At 43.9% G+C, this 13462-nt stretch overlaps 1 long non-coding RNA gene across 1 annotated transcript; it reads right to left on the reverse strand.

Moving 5' to 3' along the window:
- Positions 1-2236: 2236 nt before the first annotated feature.
- LOC129600061 (uncharacterized) lies at positions 2237-3296 on the reverse strand. Its single transcript, XR_008692012.1, has 3 exons — positions 2939-3296; positions 2672-2800; positions 2237-2527 (listed from the first exon to the last, which is right to left on the reverse strand). It is a non-coding gene; the product is annotated as an uncharacterized LOC129600061 (long non-coding RNA).
- Between the last annotated feature and the right edge of the window lie 10166 nt (positions 3297-13462).

Here is a 13462-nt window from a genome sequence, read left to right on the forward strand (position 1 = left end):
CCAACGTGGCGACTGGCGATATTAAATTTTGTGCTGCTGCTGTTGGCAGGCACACACGAAAGTACCGCAAGACAACAACAAATTAACCACTGCCAAATAAAACGCGGGGAAACAAGTTTTTACGGCTTTAGTTTTAAACGCGGCATCGGCACAGCCACCAGTCATAGCCACTGTCGCCACTGTCTGTGCTTGCGCTCATGGTCAGTAGTATCAGGCTAATTTCTTTCTGTAATGTACAGATGCAGTGTACATAGACACATTTTGAGATTCCCTGGGATCACGATTTAAGTCAAAGCAAAGACAACCGGAAATTATCAATTCTGGCATGTTAACACAATTTCTTGCGTGAATCCCTGCTGGTTTCGAAAATCTCAACTGTAGGGCTGCCTTTAACCGGCAGTCCTACCGACGAAGCATCCGCAACACAGGTTGCACGATCTACATCCAGGACAAACCGGGATCGTACGGTTGGGTGTTCGGCGTGGCAGCCGCCTTTGTAGGTGGTAATCGGAAGCCTAGTCCGCCAAAGTACCTTTCTGCGTCTCTGTCTGCTGGTTTCGAAAAGCAACGTCAGCCGGACTGCCGTGGACCGGCAGCCCGTCGGATGTGGCATCCGAAATACAGTCTGTACAGGTTATACGATGGAATCACTACCGCGTTGCTACTGGAGCACAAATGGGGTCCGCACGGCACGATTTCTGGGCAGTGCAGTGGTCGTCAAAGTGGTCGTAACTACTGTAATTCCGGGTAAATTTTGTGGAAAAAAAATGAGGACGAAAAATATACGGAAATGCTAAGTACGCTTCTTTCGTTTTCATATAAACCCGCACCGTGAGGGAGCACGTACTCCCTCGGAACACTGGTTTTGTGAAAACAAACGAGCAGACATAATGCATAGCGCCCAGCCGCATGCTTGTGCCTAAAATTTGGTGTAAAATTTAATCATCTTATAATACAAGTATGTATGTACAAATAACGACGAAGAATCCATCCAACAATTATGACATAGCGGAGTATTTCTGTATGACGGATAAATTAACCGACTTGTTCAGTCAGACGTACAGGTGATCGCAACTCGCAAGTACTGTATGTATAGAAGTACAGATGGTGAGTGCGAAGCGCCACAGGCACACAAGCACGCTTTATACGCATTTTTTGCTGCGATTTTACGTACCGTACATGTGTTAAATTTCCGGATGGGTTTGTACTCGTATGAAGGCTATTTATTAATAATAATATAAAACTGGTTTTGACTGTCGAGTACTCTTGCTGTTTATCAGACGGAATACAGTACGTGTAAAGGGTATGGGATTGAGCCACCTGTTAGTTACTTTAAGCGAATTAACACTGTGAGCAGAATTAAGTGTAATGTCGAGCTTCGGTCGTTTGGCGGCAAACTTCCAAATACAAAAAATGTTAATTTTAGATTTTGCGAAAATAAAAGCCTTTGATTGATAAATATTATATGGATAACGCCGGATGCCAGAAAGAAATTGTCAGCGATTTACCTTGCAAATACATATCTAGTACGAGGTTGCAGTTCGCAGTCACATTTGGAATACTATATAGTACCGATAATCGCATGAATAGCACGATGGAAAACTGATACATGGCCACGTAGAAAGCTTATGAACACCGCGGAAGCGGCATGACGCAACTACTGTATTCCAGGTATCCACACACCCTGTGGAAATCATTCTCATGGGAACAACAAAACTATCGAAATTTGGAAAACCAGAAAAGTATAAAGTCAGTTTGGGTATCAGTGCCCTATTTTTGTCATAAGCCAGTTTCTTTGGAAATCTGTTAGTAAGCGCACGGAAACGTGATGAGAAACATGAGGATAGACACAAAACCAGAATGCAACGATTTCTCTCCGATTGTGAAAATATATTTTTATAACATAGCTAAAGCCACGACACGAGCCGATTGATGGGTACTTCGCTTTGCCCATTATTTCAATCAGTACCGCTTTAGGGATCAATATATTAATCACTTTACCGAATTGAGAGCCTTTGTGGCGGGCGGCTACATGAACAACCACGGCTGACTGAAATGCAGTCTATGCATTACCATTCAGTCTATGCAGCCTAAGCAACTTATCAGTGTGCAATCTATGCAGTAAGACCAGCACTGCATCTATGCAGTAAAAGTGATTAATATATTGATCCCTAAAGCGGTACTGATTAAAATAATGGGCAAAGCGAAGTATAAATAAAATGCGTTACCGTATGCACACATGTACAATACTTTGCTTGAAGTGCCACCTTTTCGGTTCTTTTACATATCCGAAGAAACACGAAAACGCTCGTAACCGCAGTGTAGAACTAGACAGAAGACATAACGCACAGGATATTAACGACAGAGACGTTTTTAGTTACGAGTTCCATCAATATCCGCTGGCATCAGCAAAATAAATCAAAAGGATGAAAAGTCGTACTTACTGTACGTGCACCATGCAGTAGTCTTGACAGTATGAAAAAGGATATTGATCCTCGGAGTATCAACGTAGAAGAATGTGTCGTGACTACAGCATTAGACAAAAAATATAACAAAATTCAGTTCGTATCCACGGCCGCCAGAGAACATTAATTTCGTAAAATGCACGGACAGCCGCTTTCAGCTATTTTTACTGGAACGATAAAGCAAGCGTAAACGATTTAATAATTACCGTGAATGGATGTTTAAGGGGTTGATAACTTGGTGGTACCGCAGTAGAAAAGGGAATGATTTCTGCGGTCCCTTTAGTCGGCATGTGGTCGAGGATCCCTCTTGGGCTTCATGGTAAATTGTACGACAACTGTAGCAACGAAATGCATATCAATTCAGTACAGAAACTAAGATATTGAATATGGTAACATTCATAAATTACAATTTAAAGTATCCGACTCAGAATAAGATTGCGGATATTCAAGAAAGCCAGCCCCGACACACTTACCTTTTCCCATATAAATAATACAAATGATGAGGATAATAATCACATATAAAAATCGGTAAATTTTCGAGTTATCGGATTCCGGAGCCTCCTCATTGCGATCTTCCTGCTGAGCCGAATCCTTGGGAACCACAAACCAGCCATCCGCCTCCATTGGTGTCTGATCAGACTGCAGCTGAATAGTTGGTCGACGTGTCTGGATAAATCTGGGATCCTTCGCTAAAACAGCGTAACTCCATACTGCTCCGCTAAAATACTCATTGTTATTATTAGTACTATTCGTAGTGCTTGTTAGCCAGCAAGATATATCGTATAGTTATATAGCTTTGCAAACATTGTCCCTAGACGTTCGGTCCCAGATTTTATGGAGGATACGGAAAACCGCTGCTACCACACTAGCAAATACTAGTATGTACATGTATATTGATACATGTACATGTACAATATTGTATCATATCGAACGATGCACGAGCTTTATCGATTTTTCGCTAAGGTATTGCACGCCGTACAAACCCCGCAGTGCAAGGCTGCAAGCAGACTGGGAACTGGGAGCCAGGGATAAATGGCCTCTGTGTGCGAATGTAAAAGAGATAAGCTACATTGTATGCGTTATGAAGCCTCTGTGTTTGTAAGCGTTACGCGCTGTGCAGAGATTTGATAACCTCCCAATCATTCGCTCGATCATTGTGAAAAAAAATAGGCAACCATAAATCACTGCTTCAAGAAAGCAACAGTTAATTTACATGTTTTCATCAAGCAGCATTCCATAAAAGAGATGGACCAACACAATTATCAAATACAAACACCGTGTACCCATGTAGCGGTTCCGTGTTAGCATATAAAATGTAGGCGTGCTGCTACCCTGGCAATGCACTAGAAAGCTTTTCCGGCTTCTGGCATATAGATCCACAGAGGTAGGTTGTCTTTGTAGATCTGCAGCACTTTTCACCTTTATAGCATCTAGAGTCGCCTTTGCAGACGTTTGGTCGCCCAGTAGGGGTATGGACACATGTTGGGCCACATAGTGCCGGTCCGTGGCCGCGACGTTCGCCGTGTGGCAGGTGAGCCATTGGCTGATCAATTTCTCTGGACTTTCCCCCGTTCCCCGTCAGCCGCTTCCAGGGTAAAGACAAATAATCCAGCCACCAAGCAGACAGTTCGCTCGCTGTCTTCTTGGTGGCTGGGTTGTTTGTTGAGGGATACGTTTTAAGTCTAAAATTGAGTCGGTTTGAAATGAGGTACAGCAACCGAAAAGTAGTTCGAGGAAATAATAAAATATGTTTTATTTCGTTGCATGATCTGGAACATTCAATTTTCGGCCTGCAGTTTTGTATATAGCGCTCACTGCGTGGTTAAAACTGCTTTCTACCTTCGTGCGTCTATATCGCAGCATTAAAAAAGATAACATAATTGCGCCAAAATGCACTTCACATAAATGCGCTTGCAGAGATCGGGTGGATCATCGCGGCGATCAGGGTCGAAGCCGCCAATAGCGCGAGCCGGAAACCAATTGACGAAGGGCAGGTAGCGATCATAAAAGCATGCTTGCTTTGAATGAAGTGCAAACATAACTGGAATCTTTCGAGTCTCTCGAAATAATGAGCGATCGGACGGTTTGACATTCGTTTCATCAGAGCGAGGAAAATCGCTGGCATGGTCACTTGGGATACGACCTCCCAAGCGCCATGGCCATGTAGTACATAGCAACGGATTCCCTTTGCGCCAGTGTAACAGCAGCCGGAGACAGGGAGGGATAATACAGAGAATACCGTTATATTTCTTAGGAATGTTCGTTTAGTCGGCTTCGAGGACAGTAAATCGGGGTTGGTGGTCCATGGGGATCGAAAACTGCACGGTAAGGCAACTGAAGGCTGAGAGAAGAACCCACTGGCGACAGGGAAAGCCACACGAATCAGCATAAAGTTATCAGCATTTGCCAAAACGAATGAAACATAAAAGTACATACTGTTCAAAGGAACAGCACATACTGTTCAACCCTACGCGCATCAACTTATCCATCATTATGTTGCAAAATGACAACGGTTCGGAGAATTCGTTGCTTTTATTGCCTGCACCAATCCAATAGTGCTCGTTCGAAAAATCAACATTTACAACTTTTCGTTCAAGCGACACTCGTGAAAACCAAAAAATTATACCATCACTGAATATAAACAGCATGTATTGTACACAATTCAGCTTACAAGGTTTTCAAAACATGAAAAGCTGGAATGCTTCGCATAACATGCTAACATATAAGATTATTCCGTCTTCCGGCACACGGATCCACAGAGGTTATTTTTGTAGACTTGACAGCACTTTTCGCCCTTGGAACAGCTGGAATCTCCTTTGCACACGTTTTGTCTTTTCCCCTCGACCATGACGAAACTGCCGCCGCACAATACCGGTCCATGTCCATGTTCCCCGGCTGGTTTATGGGCCCATGGTGCATCCACTTGCGCTGGACACTTCCCGGCAGCGTCCACGGAATAGACGAATAATCCTGCAGCCACGAGGCAGACAGCAACGATCATTGAGGACTGCATTGTTTTCGAGCTAAAGGGAGCTGGTTTAAAATGACGCCAAATCGTCAAAAAAATTAATCGAAATGAGCAACTGAGGGAGATCCGTTTCAGTTGAGTATAATAAAAGTGACAGATACTCCAACTGCATTATATAGTGTTCTGCTAACACCGCCGACTGTTTTTCTCAACACGGTGTTTCCGTGTTTTTGTTGTTATGAGCTAACCGGCTTTGGTGGGTTTTGTTATTTGTACAAGTTTCTAGGTAACAGCTCATTCACAATTCAGTGCGTGGTAAAGTTGTTTACCTGGCGACCACGCTGCTGCAAAGGTACGCACACGGAATTTCCGAAGTATTATATTTCTGATAAAATATTTACGAAATGCAGCGTCATGGTTAATTAAGTATTGCACTCGGTCTTGCGTTGTTATCGAAAACAGTTAATGATCATTATGTTGTTTGTTGTTGAATAGCGAATAATTTACAGCGTGTTGTAAAGTTATCGTTCTCATAAGCTGTCATATTATATTTTGCTTCGGCTGCTGCAACAGTAACGAGTTGACCGATCATCCACAGCTAGATCCTCCCGCTGTTCACCAGATGGAAGCATCAGGAAGCCACCTGGCTATATAAAATCTGGCACCCTACGACATTCCATGTCCCGACGTACATCGCGGAAATGATTGTGTTGGACGAGCAAAAGAAGCCGTACAGCTTGCGACACGTTAGCCGCCCAACCATCAAAACACATGCGGCGACGAAAACTGGAGAAGCAACGCTCGCATGGAGGCTAAATAAGCTGCTGAATAAAATTTACTGCTGTAGTAGTGATGTATTGAACTTACGTTCTCTAACTTGTTTTAAGGCCGCTTTGTTCTATGCTAGCTTCCTATAAATTCTTGTATAATTATTTGATTCTGATCTTCTGATTGCGTTTCTTGATGTTCAGCCAGGTTTAAAATCCCATGCTAGACTGTCAACCTAGCCGGATATGGGCTACCTGGTCTGATTGCGATTAAATTAAATTAGACTCTTAAGCTAGACTCTGAAGCTCTTAATACTATTACAGCAACAATAATTCCGTTAATTCATCTAATGACCTGGGTGAATCCGTACATCGCACTGTAAACAGTCGAGAATTCGAATGTATGCAAATTTCAATGTATGTCTTCCAGTGTATGTATAGTTTATGTATCGTATATTTAAAATTCACACATTACGTAAACGCACAAAAACTGTCAAAATTGTGCAAGAAAAATGCAGTCGCTAGTGAAAGGCATATAACAAAGAGTAAACGAATTCTAGATCGAGAAAAATATTGATTTTGATGGTTTTTTGGCAGTTGCATTCGTTTATGTTAATGTGCATCAATGTTAAAGTACTCATAGCAGCACGCAAAATTTTAAATTTTCACATCGACACAAGTAGCACAACGAAATTGTCTTGATGGATAGTTTTTTATCTGTTTATGGGTATTTAAATCACCTTTCAGACAAGCCCACAGCACACGACTAACAAGCCCACATCTGTACATCAACTGCAGTTTAGGCCCCAGAAGGAATGCTGCTCTCAATTAATTGCTTATTAAAAGTCACAAAACAACTTTAGAAAAATCATAGCAACAAATGTATCTATCAGCAGGTTCGTACCGCGCTAAAGCATTTATGAAGCGTTGAGTATTTCTCAAAAGAAAGTTCATAAAATTAATATAATTACGGAAGGATCAGTACACGCTTTCGGCAGACACGCCCGCATATATCGCCCTTATAGACTTTGCAGCACTTTTCATCTTGCCGGCACACGGCATCTTCCGTGCAGACGTCTTTCTTCTTGCCATGGACCATGACGAAACTGCCACCGCCGCAGAGAACCGGTCCGTGCCCATGCTCCGCTGGAGACTTATGTTCAAATGGCGGGTCGATCAGGGCGGGGCATTTGCCGGGATTGGCGTCACCGACACAGCTGATGGTGGTCACCGACACAGCAACAATAACGCACACGGTAAAAATAATGGGGCGAAACATTTTTCGACTGGAGAAGATACACGTGTAGTGTTGAGCACTCGAATTGAAAATATAAATTGCACTTGTAAGACTTAGAATTAAAAAGTTACCCTTTGTTAAGAGAATCACGATGTTGGGGACAACGAAAGACAGTCATCCCTTAATTAACAGTCGTCCTGCTTTGTGATCGAAGATTTTATAGGGGTTGGTTAAATGCGCAGTCTGCATACTTTCTGTTGCAGCTCTTCGGTGCAGGATTGAAATGCTCGTGTTATTCTATGAAACTGTCAATCATTCATAAATTCGGCTGGACGTGTCATCCGTGCATTGTCTATTGCACAGACTGAATCAGCATTTTGTGGTCGTGGCCAGTTTTTTTCTCGACGATCATACCCGGATTGGGTGAATGGTTTGTATCAAAACCATTGCGCCATGTTCTGCACATACAGAAGATGGCGCAATAAGAATAATGCAATAACCATGTTGTATCGGAATACCAAGCAGATACGTATGAACCTGCCCATGTTGGATTTAACTTGACCAATGGATTGCAACGCAGTACTGTATTCCTCTCACCAACTCAAAAAGAATGCAACCGTTAATTTTTTGAGAACTTTGTCCGATACTTTCTCGAACTGCTTATTAGATTGAGCATGACCCTTTTAAGTCTGGTTTTCTACTTAATGCGAAAGGAAAAATGGATCTCTGAGTTCCAACGACATCATCTACCTGAAAATTTGCAAGATGCTGAGCAACAAGAGACACACAATGCCGTCGGTATCGAAAGTATCCCTAAACAAATACATACTCCCAGATATTTTTATTCAACGACGATGCTATGTTTTTCGATAAAAAGCTGTTATGCACTCTGTCTGATTCATTTTTTTATTTTCTAATATCTTTTATACTCGGACTATAGATACTGGACTACTCGTCTTCGCAGTGCAACACGCATCATGATTAACGATATTTTTTTGTAAATAGAAGTTAAAATTGTTAACTTTGTAAGCGGTAAAGGCGTCCGGATTTAAACCGTAGAAAATTTTCTTTAATTCACGCATTTTTCCGGACTTTAATCGTTAACTCGCAGTTAGCATAATTTGTAGTTCAGCCTATTGACCTTATTGCAACGCAAAGGAATTCATAAAATACCAAATCACCGTATAAAAGTTGCATAACTGGAGCAATCTGTTAATAACTGGATACTTGGCAGACTTGTCCACAAGTGGAATCCTTCCACACGGCACAGCATTTCTGGTTAACTGGGCAGTCGCTGTCGCTGGCACATGTGTCAACCCGGGATCCGTTAACAATAACGAATGCCGTCCCGCAGATGACCGGTCCCGGTCCGAGACTGATGGTGGGCAATGTGGGGAACGTGGGCCGGTCCGTTGGAGGAGGACACTGTCCTGCATGGCTGGATGAGTCGCTTCTAATGCCGCTCGGCATCCAGACCGCACAAGCTAATGAGATTGCGATTATACCGAAAACCATTTTACTTTTGGCAGATACTGTAAGCCGTACGGTATCGATTCCGGTTGGGTGTTAAGTGAGTGTCAAAACAGACGTCTTTCGGCAATAAATCTTTCCAATTTTTGCGTGGTCATTGGCAATACAGCTGTATTACGACACCTGTGAAATTTAGATTATGCTCCATCGGTGGAAAATCCGATTTCATTGGATGGTGCCGCCAAATGCGCTCTAGACGGCCCAAAAAGCCATAAATGTCTCCACAACGAACTTTTATTGCAGTTATTAAAGCACGCTAAGCGCACATCGATAAACATATGTATTACGGTAAACCGCAGTAAACGGCCAATGACAAGCAAGAAAATTTTTCTTCTTTGAGTTATGTTGTGATTACAGATGTGGGACAAGGGTGCCGTTGATCATATTGTTGCCACTACTTTGTTCGAGCTTGATCGCGATTGAACATAATAATATCGGGTTTGAATGTTTTAGATTTCTTAATTACATATGTATGATTACTTCGATGTTGTTAGACACACCAGTAGTGCTTTTCAGAGCTTTCGGCGAACGTTCTGCCGTAAAGTGAAGAAAGATGTAAGTGAGGTCTCCAATGTGACTATGCTTTACAAATACAACAGAGGAAACTTCCGATCAGAGGCTCATTTTATTAGACGACAGAGGGCGCCTTATTCGGGAACGAAGGATAAAAAAATCATGATCAGAAATCGTGTTGGCAGGCAATAGCTTCGATGAATCTACACACACAGGTTACGCTCATTGCCGGCAAATCGATTAAATCAAAATCACAGTCGAATAAAACGACTTAACAGTGCTTAATTATTCCGAAGTAGTATTAAAATTTGAAGTATGTACATAATACGGCGTTCCAAAAAATGGAAGGACTTCGATAACGATTACACAAACCGACTGCCGGAGCAAAATTAATTTTAAGCAGCTTTCTGGCAGATGGGTCCACAAGTATCATCCTTGTAGTATTTGCAGCATTTCTCGGTGTGCTTGCAGCTTCTATCGTTCTTGCATATGGGATGGTTGAGTCCTTCGATCGTGCGGAAATCCTTAGCGTCGCAGCCTTCGGATTGCGTTTGTTCTTTGGGCATGGATTTGGTAGGTCGTGGACAGTGGCCCATTGTGTGGCTGGGCTTATGCGTGGTGGTCCTAGCCTCCACTGTAATGGCCAGGAAAGCCGTCAAGCAAAGTACCGCTACGCTTAATCGGTGCATGGCTTAAAGAATTTTAACAGTTTCTTAAGGTAAGACAAAAAGCGCAATAGTACATAATTTTACTGATTTGGATTGTTGAAAGCCACAAGGAACTGACCCTATATATAGCAATGCCGAATAGTTTAGCTTCGGTGTTGTTGTATTTACTGTCAGTAGTGTTTTGACCGTTTCTTGCAGCTGTTGTTTTTTTGTTGGTTGGCTGCACTTTGCCAAGAAATTACATTAAGAAAATTTTCTCAGCTGCATTGCGTTATGAATCGAAATTTCCTCGAATCCCCCTGCAAAGCTGCTGGTTGATGGTGATACCGGCATGTCATGCACTTTGTTTTTCAATCGTACTATGTATCTGTACGTATACGCAATGGCCTTAATACAACAACAGGTTGTTTTGATTTTGTTTTGTCAGTTTGTTCTTAATGGTTCCACTCCACAAATGTGTTTGCTTGCGGCCAACTGTCTACAACGGCACCATAACACAAAACAAGAAAACACAAGCTCTGGTAAACAACTGCAGTGATTCAGGTTCAAACAAATACAGAATTTGCAAGGTAACAGTTAGCACAGATATCTCTCTACTTTATTTGCAATATGTACGGAGACGAGCATCGCTCACAGAAATACATTCAAATAAAAAATGTGTCCCAGTTGGCACGAGAAGGGACCGTACATAACACACTCATGGCATTCCCACGCATTATTTCCAAACTTAAACGCTGAAACAAAAAACAAGTAGAGCGGCTCTCGCCCGTCCTTAAAAACAACTTCTTTCCAATCGCCTTTAACGTAACAATGCCGGTCTCGCACCAAAAGCCGAAAGTCTCACATGCAAAGGGGACAAAATTGCAGCGATCAGTAAGCGACTTGTATTTTCCAATCTTCTCCCGGCAAGCCAGTTCGGCGGCGGCGCCAGCACACTTTGAAGTTGCATTAATGTAAGAATCGCACATCGTGTCTCTGCACGTCACGTCCCACACTAACGGCTGTCCGCGGTACCATTTCCAACGTGTGGCTCCGTCCGGTCGTTTTCCGTTCTCTCGCACAAAACCCACAGGCTCTGGATACGACTCGATTCCGGCATTGCAGAGGGCCCGCAGTATGATGTCGTTTATACCGTTATGGCGCTCCCTTCTTCCGATGTACTTCTTACAGGCAAGCCCATGGTAACCGTTTTGTGCTACATCTTTTCCACATCTGGTACACGAATGGCCCTCAACAATTTTAGCACCCAGCCATAGGCCAACGGAAATGCGAAATGTCTGGTCGTCCAAAAAATTGCCGAATACTTTCGCCGGAAGAGCGCTAAGCCAAGCCCCTGCGTATTTAGTGCTGACTGCCCTCAAGCGTGCTTCCTCTTGTTTATTGTCACCAATGTTACTCCACAATGTATCGACATCCTTCTGAATAACGGCGTTATCCCATACACATTGATGGACACGGGCCAGGTCCAGAGGCAGCTCTTCACAACCGGACTCCAGTTTCCAAGATTCACACGCATCATTGACCAACTGCTCGCTACTGCCATTAAAGATCTGGGATGTCAGCTGACGAGTTGCAAACATGGAAGCCAAAAAGGCTGAAGGAGCCAATGCTTTCGCTCGTCGCACACCCAAACCACCTTTGGCAACAGGGAGCATAGCCTGCGTATATACACGTCCGTCCAGTTTGGTGTTAGTGATCTCTTCGAGGGCTTCTTTAACGTGCTTGTCGAAATCATCCAGAAGCTCCGGCACTTTCCAACAAGGGCTACAGCGCAGCGTATACATGAGCTTCGGGATGGACAGGCAGTTCCGCAGGAGGTAGAATCCATGATGGGCGTTTAGCAATTGCACGCGCTCTATAAAAATTTTCAACGAAGCAATTTTCTGTTGCAATAAGTGGGTTATGGCCTCGTCAGTTAATGGTGCACCAAGAAACGTTACCGTTTCAGGCTGCAAAACAATCGCACCGGGAGCAATTGAACGCAGCCTGTTCCTGGCCACCTCGCGTTCTTGAGCAGTTCCACCAATCAGGAGCATTTCGCACTTCGCTGGGTTCAACTGCAGTCCGGCGGCACTGCTGGCGGCGATGATTGATTTCAGGTCATTTGCCACTTCTTCCACCGTACCTCCCAGTGCACCGTCGTCCAGGAAAAACACCCGCAGTTTCGAGGTGCAACGAGGCTGCTAATGCAGAATAGTAGTGCAACGAGGCAATAAAGCAATGGCCCCATAGGATCACCCTGCTGGATCCCCGTGGCGGAAGACAAATCTTCCTCACTGCCATTGCATGATAAGGTAGATGGCGCTCCATACGCACTCAAAACAAACGGATAATATTCGGGAAAGTGCTCTAATACAGACTGCAACATAACATCACGGCAGACGGTGTTAAAAGCATTTCTGTAATCAATTTTAAAAAGAACCCGTAGGGCGTCGTATTCATCATTTATAAAACTCCGAACGGCGTGCACAGCTGCTTCCGCTCCACCGCGTGTACCACATCCAACTTGAGTAGGAGTAAATAATTCCTTCGCTTTCTTACCACATCGCTTCGTGACAATCTTGGCAGCTAGTCTTTGTAAAACGTTACCCACAGCAATAGGCCGAACACCGCCATCTTTCTTAGACAGGGCAATCAGGATCGCGCCAAACAAAACAGGTCGCACCTCCTCCGGCACCTTGCCAGCCACAATAAAATTCATTAGCTTACACAATGCAGAACAAAGTTGAGATTCGACAGCATCCTTGCAACTCAGCATATCTTTGAGGTGTTGTGGACGGAGACCATCCAACCCTCCCGCGGATCCGCTTGGAAAGCTAAAAACAGCACTGATAACTTCCGCAGCCGTGATGGGCGCGAACGTGGGCACGTCATTCTCTGCGGGAACAGGAAAACTCGTATCCACTGGTGCGTCAGGGTGTTTCGAACGGAGAACCGATAAAACTTTGGCATCAATATTAAGCACGCTTTCTTCGGACGCCAATCGAGCAACAGCTTTATGCACAGAGCATTCATTGATGCATGAATCCACCATTCGGCGTAAATGTTCTGCATCATCAGTCGCGTGGTACCCGCCGCGGGGTTTTTTGGTCGGGGTGCCACTAGGGGGCCGAACTCCACTTTCGAAATCCCGTAGCTGCCGTCGAAAGCGCCCGGTTAGAGATTCCTTCTTCTTCGATGCAGCATCCCCATCTGTCGCAAAACATTGAGAGGCGAAGAGTAACAAGGAGGTCCAATTAGAAAGGGCGGGTTCCTTCACACACTGCTTGACAGCTCTTGCAAAGGTTTCAGCTGCTTGTGGACGAGCTGCTCGA

Source organism: Paramacrobiotus metropolitanus, unplaced genomic scaffold, assembly GCF_019649055.1.
Source record: "Paramacrobiotus metropolitanus isolate TYO unplaced genomic scaffold, Prichtersi_v1.0 Parri_scaffold0000162, whole genome shotgun sequence".
NCBI lineage: Eukaryota > Metazoa > Tardigrada > Eutardigrada > Parachela > Macrobiotidae > Paramacrobiotus > Paramacrobiotus metropolitanus.